General features: G+C 37.5%; 1 protein-coding gene and 1 pseudogene across 1 annotated transcript in view; both read left to right on the forward strand.

Moving 5' to 3' along the window:
• The window catches only part of CNTNAP2 (contactin associated protein 2), an 815,107-nt gene that overhangs the window by 417,536 nt on the left and 380,834 nt on the right, over positions 1-16,737 (forward strand). The window lies entirely within an intron of this gene.
• Positions 2,123-2,255, forward strand: LOC131400784 (U2 spliceosomal RNA; annotated as a pseudogene).

The raw sequence follows: 16,737 nt of genomic DNA on the forward strand, positions 1-16,737 counted from the left end.
TTCTTTCAAAATAAATTTCTGAACCCAAGGCATCCCTTTGCACACAGGCAGTATCTTCAGAATTTCATGGAGTAAAATAAGCTATGTTTGAGCAATAAACTTTGAAATGTTAGACTAAATGCAGAAAAGCTCTTTCCCAATTCAGACATGACTATGGATGCCCCCCGGGGAGTTTTCTCTTCAGCATGCAGGAAGCGGTCCCCAGAGTCAAGCTCTTGGCCACTGCGCTATTTTCCTCTTAAGCAATTTCCTACACTAGTCAGATCAGTGGTTTTCCAGCCAGTGTGCCTGTTTTGTATAATCTGTATTTATGCAATTTAAATGGGCAACTTATGATTCTTTATCTGAAGTGGTTTTGATATATAATTGAAAGAGTACTGAATTTGCCACCTACTGGTTGTGTGGCCTTTAAGCTGTTAGTCTTTCAGAGCCTCTGTTTCTTTACCTGGTATAGTGGCCCATAGTTAGAACTCAGTTCTTCCTCAAAAATATGAAATTAATTGATGTGTTGCTATGTCTGAGATTCTCTAAGGTAGCTGGCCTTAGTTATCAAAAGTCACCAAGCTCTGAGGTTTCAAAATCACCGTATGATGGAAAGCCTACACGTGGTGATGAACAGTAAGTGAATTAAACCATAAAGGTTACACTTTCAAACGCAGAAGGGATCTAAAGCATCTAGTTCAAGGTTTTCTACCTCGGAGGCCAGAGGAAATTACAGATATAAATATAATCTCCAGTTTTGGAGTCATGAACTTTGGTTCTCAATAACCACACATTACCACAAAATGGCAGGGGTATACATCTCAGTCTATGAACATAGCAGGTTCTTGTAGGCAGCTTGTGAAGGAAGCCCAGCAGATGAAAAGCTGGTTTAATATCCTATTCCCAGTATGCATAGTGCCCTCCCCAAATACCTGACTGCTAGAAATATATATAGATCTGTAAGTTATCCAGCTCTATACTGGATAAATTCTTTTCCCCTCCTGTTGCATTTAAATTTGCAAGACAATTACAGACACATTTGGAATGACTGACTGACTTGAACGAATTTTGGAGCTGATTTAGGTAGAACATTTAGATATGTTTTTGGCCATACAGTTTAGAAATTTACATTGACCAGTAATCTGATGCAAAGTCATTCTTTTTATTTAAAAGATTTGGATAAATCTTTCTTTAAAAAATACTCAGGCCAATCTTAGTAGTCTGTATTTATTTGCATCAGCTCAAAATTGGATTTTATGCCACCTTTTGGTCAACTCCAAGGTGAAGTATAACTGAAATTGTTTACAAGATTATGTTAAAACAGGGTTGAAAAGGAATATATTTTGAAGTATGATTCAAGGTTACTGATTAAATTGTATCCTTCTATATTTTTAGCTACTTTTAGAACAATTATAAATATCCAGTGAATTTATTTATGCTCTCGCCCTTTTGTTCTAGGCGTATAATTTGTGATTAAAATGAAAACTTCATTTTAGAATAATATTATTTTTCATCTAAGTTAGAAAAAAATCTTAGTATACCTCTTTTGTTCTAAATTGTTAAAAAATCATCTGTACACTTGCCCTCTCTCCTAGTCGTAGATGTGTTTATCTGAAAATCATGTATGCACTGTAGCATACAGAACATCAGGCTATTAGAAAAGATGCAACATTACATTTGCTGTAAACCCTTATTTTCATTCCTCACTTAGCTTCATAAAACTTTTCTCTTAACTTGAATCTAGTAAAAGCTCGACTGAAAGTGTACTTGTTGAGAGGATAAAAAAAAATTTCTCAAACAAATTAAATAACTTGGCCTTTCCTGTGCTCTTTGATTTTTTTCTAATTAACACTAAAATAGTTAAACATAAGGACTTCTATCTTAGCACATTAGGTCTTGAGAATAAATTTATTTAAAAAGCAAGTCTTTTTAGGGAAAGCAAATAAAAAAAAAAAAGATGTGATTTTGGATCACCAATCTGGGCACACAGATCCAGTCTCTTTTCCAGGGTTGTATTTCTGCACAGAGTATTTTTCTATAGTCACCTACTACGGACAGTGGATCTTGACCTGTTACCAACGGTGAATGGGTATTGCTAGAAGGGTGGTCACTCAGGTATGGCTTACTCTGAAAGGCAGACATTGCTTCTTGGCCTTTTGGCTAAGATCAAGTGTAGTTTCTGTTCTTATCAGTTTAATATGAAAGGCAAAGGGGGACTGGTTGTAAAAGAGGGTAAGGTATTAGAGACGTGAATTTTTTTGTTTGCAGCATCCTGGGGTGTGAATGCAAAAGAGAATAAACAGCTCAACGTGGAATGATAAAGGGTACTGTTGAGAAGGTCTCCTGGAGTTGGTTTTGCTTCATTCAACTATGAAATGACTACATGTATTCATTTATCTCTCCCCTTCCTCATTTTGAGAATAAAATAAATACATGTCTCTCCTTTTCTCTTCTTTCTTCAAATCTCTCTTCTTGAAACAAAATTAAAAAAACAATGCTGCACCCCCTCACCTCTTGATAATCAGCATAGGTCTATTAAATTAAGCACTCTTGACATGCAAACACTGATTTTAGGGACACAGTACTCAAAATAGGAAACACAGTTGTTGACTTTCTGTTTCCTTCCTAAATGTAGCTCTGCGGGTTTCTGTGCTCCTTTGATACAGAAAATAAAACAAAAGAATGAATGCGTTAGAACAAGCTTTGGCAGCCATGGATAGTCTTGAACCCATTGCTATAGGGCAGGGGAGGCATCAAATTACCAAGCAAGATCTGCCTCATCTCTGCCAGTATTTTCTGTGGTGTCAAGCGGCATCCCTCCCCCTCTCCAATCACCAGCACCACAGTGATTCCTACCGATCTGACTTTGCTCCAGGCCTTTATTCTTAGATCCCTCACTGCTTGACTTAGGAAGAGGACGTGTGTGGCAGGCCAATCTTGCCTGAATTGTGGAAAAAATCAGAAGACAGAACCAGATTGGTTGGTTTGTGAATCCTGCGACCAGCTACGTCCAGAATTTTTTTGTTCTTATTCAAGTTTCCATGCCCTTAAACAAGTCTCCGTGCTTTTCATGTTTTCTCCTGAAGCTCTTTAAATTGCCTTCCCTGGCTTCCCATCTATTTACATTCACCCAACATAACACCTTCCGAAGTGCAGTGGTTGCCTACAGTTTGACCATTACTGAGCAACACACACTCAGATCTCATTATGGCCAACATATGTATGGTACACAAATGATATAATGAGGTACAGCTGGAGGGTGGATGCTTGCTATGGCTGTTGGTCATCCGAACCCTCAGACGACCCATTCTGGTGCCTTATTCCGGTCTTGCAGACACTCTACTCTCTCATTCTCTTCCTGTGCTGCCATGGGCACTCCTTTCTCAGGAAGTAAACCTTACTTCCTGGAGCAGACCGCCATGTTTCGGGTCCTGTGAGTCCACTCCATAAAACAATTCATGGGTGTGTATCCTAATTCCCTGGGTGATACTAAAAAGCAACATCAAACTCTTATCTCCTAAACCCCATTAAGGTGTTAATGACTTCACAGATTTTTTTTTTCCCATGACTTGGAGGTTGATATTTCAGTAGCAACATGAGATAAGAGGGATTTTGGATTAGAGGCTCTAGTCCTCTTTACATCATACTGTATAATAATGGTGATGATGATAATCATAAAAGTAGTTACCATTAACTAGCACCCGCCACACACAAGGTGCCTTTTCTCTTTACCGTGGTTAATCCTCATGACAGTCCTCGGAGGCAAGTGCGTTGTTCCCATTTCTCAGGTGAGGGAGGTGAGTTTCGACAGGGGCAACTCTCTTTCTATTCGTCTTGCAGCTTCAAATTGGCAGCTAAGTTTTGACCCCATGTCTGACTCCAAATTCTTTTCATTTCCACAACACCAGCTCCTGGGTAGAGATGAGAACTGTGAGCTGTTATCATTGATTTCTTTCTCTGCATCATAAGTCCTTTTCTAAAATTAGAGCTGACTTTCACCACTCATAAAAAGATGCATATTAAACAGAGGAAGAAATGGAGGCAAGTATTTTGTTACCAGATACCAGACTTACTATACACTGAGCTACCGTATTTAAGCCTGCAGTACTAGAACCAATGAGACAAATCGATTACTAAACAGAATAAACAGTGTGGAAACCGATCTATACATAAAAGAACTTGGATATTAAAAGGATCTATGAGGAAATATTGGGGAAGGGAAAATAAATGATGTTGGATTCATTGGATTTCGATATTTGAAAAGATAAAATAGATTCTTCCTCCTCAAACAAAAAAATATTCAGAGAGATTATAGACCTAATGTAAAAAAAAAAAAAAGGAAATTTACATATATTAAAAGACAAAACTTTAAAAATATGAAAGGAAAATGTAGGTAATACCCCTACGACATCTGGGTAGGAAAGAAAAACCCATACAGAAAATATTAATAAACTGGACCTCATCAAAATTTTAAAATATTCATATAACAAATATCACAGTAGGTAAATGTAAAAGACAAATAATAGATTAGAAGAAGATAACTACATAGCAAAAGATTAGTATCTAGACTATAAATACTAAATATTTATAAATAAACTCCTACAAATGATAAAAGAGGTGAGGCAGCGCTCAAAATCTGAATTAGAAATTGGCCAGAATGATTTAGATTTAAATTTTTAAAGTAATATTTTTATTTAATAGCCTCCACATTTATACTCCTACAATCTAAATGTTTTTTTATTAAATATCTTTCTGTTTTTAGTCTTCTCCCAGACCCTGTGAGAATAATTGCTAGAAAGTAAGGTACTTGGTTTATCCACACTGCAGTCATATGAAAAAAAATCCCAATTCTGGGCCACAGAGGTGAGCACAGATGCTTTAGACAGAGGTTTCTAATAGACACAAGAGCAGACTCAGAGAATGGGAATTTTAAATCAGACCTTCTAACTTTAAGTGTGGCTGGTTTTAATTGGTAAGAAATGGTAGTGTAAATTAAGTAGAGTTTTGGTTTGGTTTGGTTTGGTTTTTTAGTGAATACTCTAAATTTGTACAATTTATAAAGTACCCATGTTCCTTTCAAAAAGTAGGTCTCATGTGAATCTCAAGTAGGTCAGATTCCAGGACTGTATTTCACTTTTCACCAAACACTAATAACCTGGGGCCCTTATGTTTCTCTAGCTTTCCTGTTAAAAAGAAACATGAGAGCATTGACTCTCGTGTGTGGGGTCCTGGCTGATCACATGCCCAGCCCAACTGGAGGTTAGTGCCTGCTCATCACTGAGTCCTTCTGGAGCCAAGGTTACTATCTGAAAACCCTAATTTTGCTTCACAACTTTCATTCCACTTTCACTATTAGACTTTATCATTTCACATGCCCATTTTCTCTAGCTCAAGGGCTCATTTATCTTTAATATTCATTGGCTAAATATATGTGCAATAAGCTACCCTTCATCACATACGACATACAAATTTTGGAATCAATAAAAAGATGTTAACATAAAATATAATCATATAATTAAATATGTATCAGGAACCAAAAAAGGAGGGAGGAGGAAGCAGATAATATTTTACTTGCATTTAACTAAAAAGCTGTAGAGAAGGAAGAAATTTTCCTCTACCCTTCTAGGTTCTTCTGACTGTTCTATGAATTAAATTTACATGAGACAGATTAACAAGAGAAAATCAAACAAAGTTTGATAACATGTGAACATGGGAAAGACCCAGGAAAACTGAGTAACTCACCAAAATGGCCAAAGCCACCATCTTACATACCATCTTCAGCTGCAGACGAAAGACAATGTTGGGGGTAGTTGTTTGGGACTTCAAAGAGGAGGATAGTCAATTCACATGGAGATGGACAAGCAAATGTTTAGTAAGCAAATATTTGCCATACCATGCAGAGACAGTGGGGCATGGAGAGGACTTTGATCAAAGGGGCCTTGCTAGGTTCCTTGCTGTCTACCACACCTAGTTCATCTTGTACTGTGGTTATCTATGGTATTAGCTCCTTCTTGGAACAGGCCTTCTATTTAATTCTTTTAGGCGGTTAGGAGGAAGGTCAAAGTTCTTCGTGAGTCTTTTGTTCTTAAAAGTAATCAAGCCAAAGAGACACATTTTGGAATGCCAAATTCTGCTCCCCTACAAATCCATATATTTTAAGTCTATTAGATAAAAAGAGTCATGAAATCTATCTGAATCCTCTAGTGACTACCCATATAGAATTTTGTGGTCCTGTGCCTATAGTTCAAGCAGGGAAACTGAAAACATAAAGAGGAGATGTTTAAATGCATTGAGATGAATAATGAAGGAGTTTTTGAAATAGCATCATATTCTGATCAAAAGTCAAGGCAACTGTCCATTTCCAGTCACATACACACACACAGTGGACTTACAAGGCAATGTAAATAAATACCCCATTCAAAAAAGTTTTCTTCCTTTTCCCACTTGGGTCTGAGTGTTATTTAGTTTAACCTGAGTCACCTTTAGTGTCCTTCAAAGCTATAAATTTTGCTTTTCCACACAATTTCTTCAAAATGAAGATGATCAGAGCCTTCAAAATGATTCTCGAAGCAATTTAACACCCAAATTTACCAATCTACGTAGTGGTCCAGACTTTATTGCCTCTGGTGGGGGAAAACAAAAGGCGTAGTAAAGCTCACAGACACTGGTGAGTACAATCTGTTCTTGAAAACCAACTTCACTGAGTGTGAGTCTCTAAACATAAGAGAAAATCTTTTAGAAAAATCCATGAAACAAATAAATTACTATACCATTTAACTATAAGTCCCGATAATGGTCTTAGTTATAATACTTGAAGCAACCGGTATAAAAGAGAAACTTATAAGTTATCTTGTATTTCTATTGTGAAAGAGTAATTTATCATTTCCAGAGTTGGTTTTGAGATATTATTAGCTGGAATTACCCCAATAATTTTCTGGCAAGAAACTGTGTATGCCTTCCTTGATGTACGCTCCTGCCCACCCGCAGCCTGGCACTGAGAGTAGCTAAAATGTGAGGGATAGAAGTAGAAGTAGTTACCCTACTGTATCACCTGGGAGCAGTAACTGTACCAGGGGCTAGGGAGGAGAATTTGAGGAAGGCTGTGTCATGAAGCATCTCATGAGTGGAAGAGAAAGACCCTGGAAGAGATTGCAGGGGCCATGGACTTATTTGTAAACTAGCGATTGCACATGTAGAATTTGCAAGGTAAATAAAATGGCTGTTGAGGGTGAGAGATCTACCTCACACCGGGATTCTCAGCAGCCTTTCTGGAAATAGCCCTCTCTTCTCTCCTGCCAGCACTAAAATATTATTCGTAACACATACAATTTTCTAGACAACACTCACAGAAATGTTGTCATGGCCAACGGACTGTCTCTCCCCAGAGAACTAAGCAGACAGGAAATAGCTATGTGTCTTATAAACAAACCCTCGGTGAATGACAGTGGGTACACAAACATGTCAGTTCTCTATCAGAGTTCCTACTCACTCAATTGCCAGGTTTGCTCTTATTTTGATTACAAAATTAAAATGTAATTAGTATGTTTTTAATGAGTCCAAATGTGACACATTAAGATTCAGTAATTACTATAAAAGGATGAGTTGTGATTGAATGTCCCCACAAACAAGGGACATTTAAAGTCAGTACCATTTATTGCTCAGTTGTTGCTGCATTTAAAACCATCGCCCTTCCCTGGGTGAATATATAGTTTTAGGATTTAAGTGATTATGCTGGATTATTGCATTGCAGCAGAGCCAGCTATCCTGATGTGTTTAAAGAGTGTAAGTTCTTTGCTAATGTGACCATGTCTACTTAAGAACCCGACGATTGACTCTTTTTTGGCCATACTTTTCTGAACATTGGCTGTCCAGGTTAGTTCACCATTGTAGTTTATCTGCTTTTAAGACAAGTCTGGTTCACATAGCATCACCTTTTCTCTTCGATCTGACACAGGACCTCCCTGCTATTTCTGGGATTCTATATGTCCTTAAGTCTCAGCAGAGCCTAGAGCACGTCTAGAAAAGTAGTCCTAGAGGTTCAAGGTCCAGTGCAAGAAAGGCAGCACTAAATGAAGCACTTGCCTCCTACAGTAGTCTGCCCTTTTAACCCAGTGCTTCCTGTGCTAACTGAGTCAGCAACAGGCCAGTAGATACCAACTCTGATAGATTTCCCAGTGACACTGGAATCTTAAATAACATTGAAATAGTTAAGGTCACTGTAGAACTAAACCTTTCCTTCTATAGCAAATCAAAAACAAAAAAATAATGGGTAAATGTTTTCTGATAACTCTTAAGTCAGGTTGCCTAAGAGGAGAAATCATCAAATCATACATAATTTGAGATCATCCCGCCTGAATTTCCACCCTTTACAGGAAATTTGTCCATGGCATTCCAACCAGATACTCTGGAAGCCTGTTTAGATATCTCAGTATCTCATGCAGCAGTTCAGAGCATTGATCAATGTGTTAGAGGGTTCATATTTCCTTTGAGTCACAATTGTCTTCCTCTAACTTAGATTCAGTAATTCTAGCTCTGCCTTGTGCAGAGAAAAATACAAAAAGCATACACTTCTTATTTCCCAGCCCTTCAAGTATGCGAAAACTACTGTTAAGTCTTCTTTAAGACGTCTCTAGACTGAAAATCCCCAGTTCCCATAGTAGTTCTGGAATCTTACTTTTCCTTGACACCATCACATTTGCCAGTGTTCTTCTCATTATGGCAACCAGAAATAAATACAGACATTCACTGTGTCCTGATTAGGGATGAATACAGTAGAACTATACACATCTTGCTTTGTTTTGGACACCAGATCCTCCGATGCATGCCAATAGTGGATTAACTTTTTATGCAACTTCATTTATTTCACTGCTGGCACAGATGGCATATTTGTGTAAAGTCTTCTAATTATTTTTACATGAAATGATGTCCAGTCATATATCTCTATTACGTATTTTGAATTTAAACCAGAAATTTTTCCACTTAATCCTATTGGATTATATATTATTATTTTATTTTTCCAATTGATTTAGATCATATTAATCTTGCTCTGAAAGCTATATGAAAATGTCTAAGTTTAGCTCATCTGCAAATTTCATGAGTATACTGTCTCTTCCAAGTTGTCGCTCATAATCTTAAGCAGAAAAAGGCCAAGAACAGACATGTGATACATATGCCAATAGAAGTCTCTCTCTAACAGTTCAGTAAGTGGAGACTGCACCTAGCATCTCCATCACTCAACCATGTCCCAACATGTCAACAAAGACATCATGATCAGCTTAATCAAATGTTTTTCTGGAATAAAGACATACTCACAGTGGGACTTTCCTGGTCTGTCAATCTCCATGCAGAATAACTTCTAGAAGTCCTACTTTCATTTCTAAATGCTAATAGATCTTCTATTTAAAGGAAGATTTAGCATAATGCCTTCTCATTTTTATTTTTTATTCTCTCTACCATTTTGAAAATCAAAACAGCATAATAACTTCATTCTTAATATTTAATATAAAAATGTAAAATTTTGCCCATATCTGTTATGTGTAAGCTGTATGCACTCATAGTAAGTAAATACCATGTTTCAGAACATAAGTAAGTAGTATGATTATTCTACATTGACTCCTGATTTTTCAAGATGTTTATGATACATAAAGTAGAGATGTTATTATTTAAAAACAATTAGAAGGGCATGAAAATGGCAGAACATGAAAGAAGCAGCATTTCATATTTCTAACAAGACCATCTGCCCATAAGCAAGATTTTTTTAAAATCCTAATTGAAAAGAAAATAATGTTGAGGCATATGCCCGTGTTTACAAGCTGAGGGAAATTGGCAAGTGTCTGTACTGTGCCAGTACTTTTACGACAACTATTACACATAACGGGGAAAATTAAAATCAGTAATTACTTTTCTGGTCTGCCATTGTTTTAAATGTGCTTGGAATTTCTTAAGCATCCATTCCAAATAATTACTTGTGATAGGCCAGAATATTTAAAGGGTTGTAGGATGGATACTCAGCTATTTTGCAAAATGAAATACTTTGATGAAAACAAATTCTTTTTCCTCTTGTTTCTCCCCAGTGTTGGCGACATTGTGTATATAGCTCAATTTGTAGATAATCCTTCAAGCTACGCTTTTTTTTAAACATGGCCATTATAAATGTCTTCTTCTATTTGGCCTTGGCACTGCTTGGAACTTGAAATTGGTATTTGCTGCCTGCCAATTACAGAGTAATTTAAGGTTCGATGCTTCCAGGCATAGTTCTTGAAATACACAAAAGGAATATGTTAAGGCGGAATGCATAATATTTTCTCTGCGTTGCCCAGCTTCAATAGTTTGCATAGAATTATATCCAAATTGCTAAACAAATCAATGGGAAAAAATTCTTTCGTCTAAGGAGGTGTTTTATAATGGTTTTACTATTCTTTCTTTTGGTAGGAGCACAGCAAATATTTTCAAAAAGATTCGTGTTGTTTGCCACTGACTGATTTAGATCTATGATAATGTGTTGGGTGTAAATATAGATAAAATTGTAACATAAAATTTAAATTTCTAGGAAACAGAGCAAGATGTGATCTTTTTTAATCAATTTGGAATAATTAAGAAGGCAGGAAAGAAAAGAGTTAAGTTTTCTGGATCTTTTCAACTCTAAAATGTAATAATTTTTTTCTTTGTGCATTTGTATCTAAATTATTCACCATTTACAGTGCAAAGCAGGAAAGCTGTAAAGCAAAGTAAATTTGTGGTCTAAAAGGGTCAAGTATAATTTTGAGGACTCAAAAAGCTTTTCGTTTAGGACAGTAAAAGGAAAAGTGCTGATTACAGTGAGAGTAAGAAAAAGAGAAATGAATTATTTGTGTAAGCCTGCCATCCTGCCTACAACATCTGGAAGGGCATTCAGGCACAGTTTTTTGTCAGGAAAAAAACCACACAAACAAAAGTCTTCCTCATAGCCAATCACAAACATGCTCAGATTCCAAAAGATGGTTAAAAAAATTATTTTCTTTACTCTTCCCACCTGGTTACTTTGGATGTACTTACAAGAGTCCCTTCTCCATTCTCCATATTTTTCTAATTCACTCTCCAAACACACAACATGAATACATGGCAGTTGAGGTCTGTAAACCTTGTCCTTGACTGCTCCTTAGGAATAGAGCACCAGCAAGATAAACAAATCTAGCTTCTAGCAAAACATTAGTGTGAAAAGGCCTCCACGCCACTAGGGGTCAGGTTAGGGAGGAGAGAAGGTGCAGTGCCCATTTAACATTGTGCTGCCATATTTACCTTTTGGTTTACTTAAGTCATGGACAAAAATCCCAAAGTGTGAATGAACACTCAAGAGACAGTGACGCGGGGAGGTTGCAGACCAAGAAGAAGCAGAAAGTTAAGTGCTAAGATATTCCCCTAAATAAACCAGATAACTTGGTTTATGTGGAAGAAAATCAACCAGAGGACCATTAATATAAGCCATGGTGGGAGATTTTCCATGGGAATTTAGCAGGAGAGGGTCCAAATTTCAGCTGGTTTCAGAAATAGTTGGCATAGAGAAGGAAAGACTTTCTCTCTACCCTCCTAGGCTCAATAGCTGGGTCTATGAAATAAACTGACCATAGGCACATTGACAAGAGAAAAGGTATACAAATGTATTAATTTTTAATATTAGGTGTACGAGGGCATCACAGAAAATAAAGTGAATACCCCAAAAATGATGAGATTTGAGAGCATATATACCACCTTAATAGAGGAAGGGGAGAAGGGTCAGAGGCCTCTTAGGGGAGAGTAAATGATTTTTAGGAAAGATGAATGGGCCCTTAAAAGGATAGATGGGAGATATGATAGTTTTTGACAAAATTTGTCTGGGTATGGTGTTGACTTTTAGTCTCCTCTCCTGTGGTGAGTCAATCTTCTCTGGTTGAGGAAACTCCTGGGATGGGGATTGATGACAACTGAGTTCTTTTTGGAGAGTCTGTCTTGAGGCAGATATGGGGAGTTCAGAGAAAGCCTCTCCCCATGTTTGCTGTTCTTCAAGTGCCTTCAGCTGAAAACAATATGCCAAAGTGGCATATTTGGAGGTGGCGTGTCCTGAACTCCTTCAATGATCAAGAGTGGTTCTCCAAAGAGGGAGGAATTGTTCTTGTTTATTAGCAGCTGTTGCCTGAGTAGTTTGGATTTTATTAGAGAGAGAAGCTCAAGTCATCTGTAAGAGTGGGTGGGGAGAGAGAGCTCTGAGAGACTGGGCACGCCACAGCCGTAGTGGGATGTTCTTAGTCCTCTTGGGTCTCACATTACAAAGAAAAATACTGAACCTTCACAGAATGCAAAATCAGTGCCCTGCACACAATGGAAGTTCAATGAGTCTAAGTTGAATATGACTTTCCTTTTTTGAACTGTCTTATTTATTTTTAAAATAAACTTAAATTTGTTTGTTATTCATAATGCTGGAGATGATTAAGATTTCAAGAGGAAACATGGTCTTTCTTGGCTTAATGACCAGTGACCAAAGTAAGTTCCATTTCCATATAGAATTTGTTTATTTGCCTCACAATCTAGGAAAAGAGGGGGAAAATAGCAACAGCCCTTAAAAATTAACTCTTCTCAAATCCATGTTTATGCAGATTTGGTCATGGTTTACTTAAAGTTCATTATAAATTTTCTTTCATTCTATTCTCAATGATGGATCTGGGATTTCATTCTTGCCACTCCAGGAAAAAAAAAAGCCACAGTTTGCAAACAAGATGATCAGAACCACACAGAACAGAAAAATATACATATTTAGGTCTATTGCAGAAAAAAAAAAATCCTCTCTCCAAAGCCATGGATTGTATGAGAGTAATCCTTATACCTAGAAACACAGATGTGAGTGAATTACAGCCCAGGGTAGCTGGTTGTTCTGTCAGAAAGAGGGAGTTTGAAAGAAACTCGGTTCTTAGCAAGAAATATAATTAGTAACTTCATTGACATTCTAATGGATGGAAAGATCAGGAAGTTTTTGTGTAACTCTATCAGGTCAGATGGATGCCAGAAAAGCTGGTAGACACTCCTTGAAGCTTAACCTTGGGCTGCAAGTCAAAGCATCCAAAGAGGATTCAGGGATCTTTCATAAAAAGCTTCAAGGAGAGCAACTTCTACCCAGGACTGGGGGTGGAGCTGAGGTCCAGATAAAATGGATGGTACCTGGTCACTGCCCATAAGAAAAAAGAATTGGCAATAATAGCCAAGAAGAAAAACAGCCATTTACTGTGGATGCAGTCAGCTAGCCTTCTTTCAGAAGGCAAATGCAAGTGACACTTTCTTGTCAGGTCTCAATTCCCACCCATCACCGGCTTGAGGAGAAAAGGAGTCCGTTGCAATGAGCTGGCTCTGTGGACGCCTTTGCTCTGCAGGATCCAGAGCCCAGGATGGCTTGTGGAAAGCTGTTGAACACCAAGGGCAGTGGTGAAGGTGTAATGACTTACCAGGCACTAATGTGCAAGCTGAAAACTGTCTTCAGCCATGACTGTGTCACTGTGATTAATGCAATCCATGCAGCTGCCTAGCACACCAGAAAAGTATGAACTATCCCCAACCCCAAGAGAACTGGCTTTTACATCATAGCTTGAGCTGTTCACCTAGAAAGGCCAAAAGAAATGCCCTTACAGTTTTGTTTATTGTGCTTATCACAAGTTCGGGAAGCTCATATTTGCATTGCTAATAGTCCTCCTTCAAAGTTTGTTGACATTTCAGCTGATCTTTGAAGTGTTTTAATATTATAACACTCTCGTGCGGTCAGTTTCCCATAGGAAGACAGGCACCCCTGTGGAAGCGCAGATACACACAGATCCACACCCCAGTCCGTGAGATTGGGTGAGCACTGCCCTGCCCCAGTCACCATACTCTGGGGCCCAGAAAGTGAGCCACCGGGCCCTGTAAATAGGGAAGGGAAGGAAGACATTTACACATGTCCCAAAGGAAAATGTGAGGACATATAAGACATTCAAAGGACAATAGTAGGAAACAGTACAGAAAGGTAAATTTATAACCTGTTCTGGAGAGTAAATCAGGGTGTTTTTTCTGTAATAGAGAAGGAAGGGAGAGAAGATTCATTACTGACCATCCACAGGCTTTATAGTGGAGATAGATTGTCCAAACCTCTGTATAATAAAAGAAATATCCTGCTTCTTAGAATATATGTCCTAGACTAACTTAGGAAAGTGTGATGCTGCTGAGGGGCAGGTACCAAATCGGGGACCAATAGGTTAAGAATAGTCAGGAATGAGCAGTTATGGTTTGGGACTAGATGCATAAGCAGCTGAATTCAAAATAAGAACTCTACCAGAAAGTGTTAAATCAAAGAGCAATTCAAACATTTAGAGCAGTATGTATCTTGAAAGAAATGTTATGAGAACTCATGGTGGTATAGTCCAGTTTTAGAAACTGGGTTTAATATAGGTAGATGGTAAGATTTAGATGAAGACCTAAAATCTAATGTTGATGCCAAAATTAAGATCAGTCTTTAGTTCAAGTATAAATTTTACTTATATCTCAGTTAAAAGCATGTACTTTTAAATCTCCCCTTTCCATTGATTGTAGATAATAGTACTTTGGCACATTAAATTGAACATATATCTTTAAGTAATTAAATATATACCTATAATAATGTATTCCACCTGGTGATAGTTACTTAATTATCAGAGATTAGTAGTAGTTCGGGGGCTTAAAGGGAAGTCAGGGCAGTGTATTTTAAAAACTTGAACTGTAAGTCACAGAAAGAAAGTTATTTTATGTTGACCAGGTACAAAGCGACACATAAACACAGACACCTCACACACACGTACATAACTGAAATTAAAGCTTCATGAAATAATAACTGTATTTTGTATGGAACTTGATGCAGTTTTTTATTTCCTATTTTTTGCATTCTTTTTCTTATTTCTTTTTTTAACACTGATTATGATCCCCCAAATTGAAATTACCATCTACTGATAGATCTCTGTGATAGTTTGAAAAACACTGCCTTAGAGAATAGCCCGTCCAACTTTTTCATTTTGCACTTGAGGAATTTAGAGAATTTAGATGGTATTCCCAGGGTCACGTAGTAAGTGGCAAAGCAAACTTGTGCTCATATCTAGTGCCCAGTGAGTTTTCCCCAATATTATGTTGCTTTCAATATATGTGGTCCTCCTTCCCTCTCAAATTTGATGAAGTCAGCATTATTCTGTGGATACTTCTCCTTCTCACTTTGCATTTTCTTAAGTTTATGGGAAACACCGATTATACTCAATTTTAATTATGTGTTCCTCTGTGTCTTCCCCCTAAAATGAAAGCTCCCTGAGAAAAGTTTATATTTATGTCAATAACCCCTAAAGCAGGCTAAGAAGACAAGCCCACGTAGTCAAATAGTCTAAATTTTATATGAGTAGGGCAAAAATATCAGCATCTGAGTGATAACAGATGCCCCTCCATCCTTCCGAAGAAAATCAATTCTATTGGTTGCGCTGATCAGAGTAATGAGTGGAAAAAGAATTGAAAAGTTCTGAGACGAGCAGACTTAGTATCCTAGGGCTACTGTAACAATGCACCACAAACTGGATGGCTTAAAACAGCAGACGTTTATTCTCTTATGGTTCTAGAGGCCAAAAGTCTGAAATTAAGGTGTCAGTAGGGCTGTGCTCTCTCTTCCAGCTTCTGGTGGTTGCCAGCAATCCTTGGTGTTCCTTGGCTTATAGACGCATCACTCCAATCTCTGCCTCTGTCATCACATGGTGTTCTGTCTTCTGTATCCAAATTTCCCTTCTCTTATAAAGATACCAGTCACTGGATTAGGGCCAACCCTACTCCAATATGACCTCATCTTAACTAGAATACATCTGCAAAGATCCTACTTCCAAATAAGGTCACATTCACAAGTACGAGGGGTTAGAACTTAAAAATATATTTTGGGAGGACACAGTTCTACCCACTACAGAGGCTAAACCAGTTCACACTAGAAAGAGACTGAGCAGATCTAGAAGAGATAGAGAGGGGAATGGGACAGAAGGGAGATGAGTGGTCGGTGAAACATGGGGAGAGACAGGAATGAAGATGGTGCTGAGACATTTTGCTTTGGCTCATGCATCATCATTTCCCTTCGTGCTTCTTCCAGAGACCTTTGTAAAGTCTTAAATTAATCTTCAAGACTTTGTTCAAGTCAGATTTAGGTTCATTTCAGATGTTATATTATTGCAGGAAGCAGCCCACAAGTGACCTAGCATTATTCTAAATATAATAAAAGCTATTCAAGGTCAATTTTATTGTGAGTAGAAGATATATCATTGCACCTTAACCACAGACTTACAATTATACAGAAGGAAAAGAGGACAGTAAGAAAAGACAATAACAGGTGTGGTGACTTGACTGAAAGCAGTGTTATTCACATAATTTATTTGCAAGTTATCAAATATTGATTCAGTAACATGCATTCTTCTATATATTCAGTGGTTATGTATATTCTTGTACTGAAAAGCGTGGTTATTTTCAGGTAATTATTGCTATATGACTGCTAAAGTTAATGTTTTTTTCTAAATTTTTGGATACAGTAATTATTTTATTTTCCTTGCCTTAGAAACAATCATTCATTCATTTATTCATCACTCAGCAACATGTGTTCAACATCCAAAGCATGTTAGGCACAGTTCTATGCCCTAGAAACGTAATAATAAAGAATATCATCTGACCCTCTATGTTGACAGAGTCTAGTGGAATTAACAAGAGTTTCTTCTATTCATGGGAATGTACAGTATGAAA

The sequence above is a fragment of the Diceros bicornis genome, chromosome 3 (genome assembly GCF_020826845.1).
Source record: "Diceros bicornis minor isolate mBicDic1 chromosome 3, mDicBic1.mat.cur, whole genome shotgun sequence".
NCBI lineage: Eukaryota > Metazoa > Chordata > Mammalia > Perissodactyla > Rhinocerotidae > Diceros > Diceros bicornis.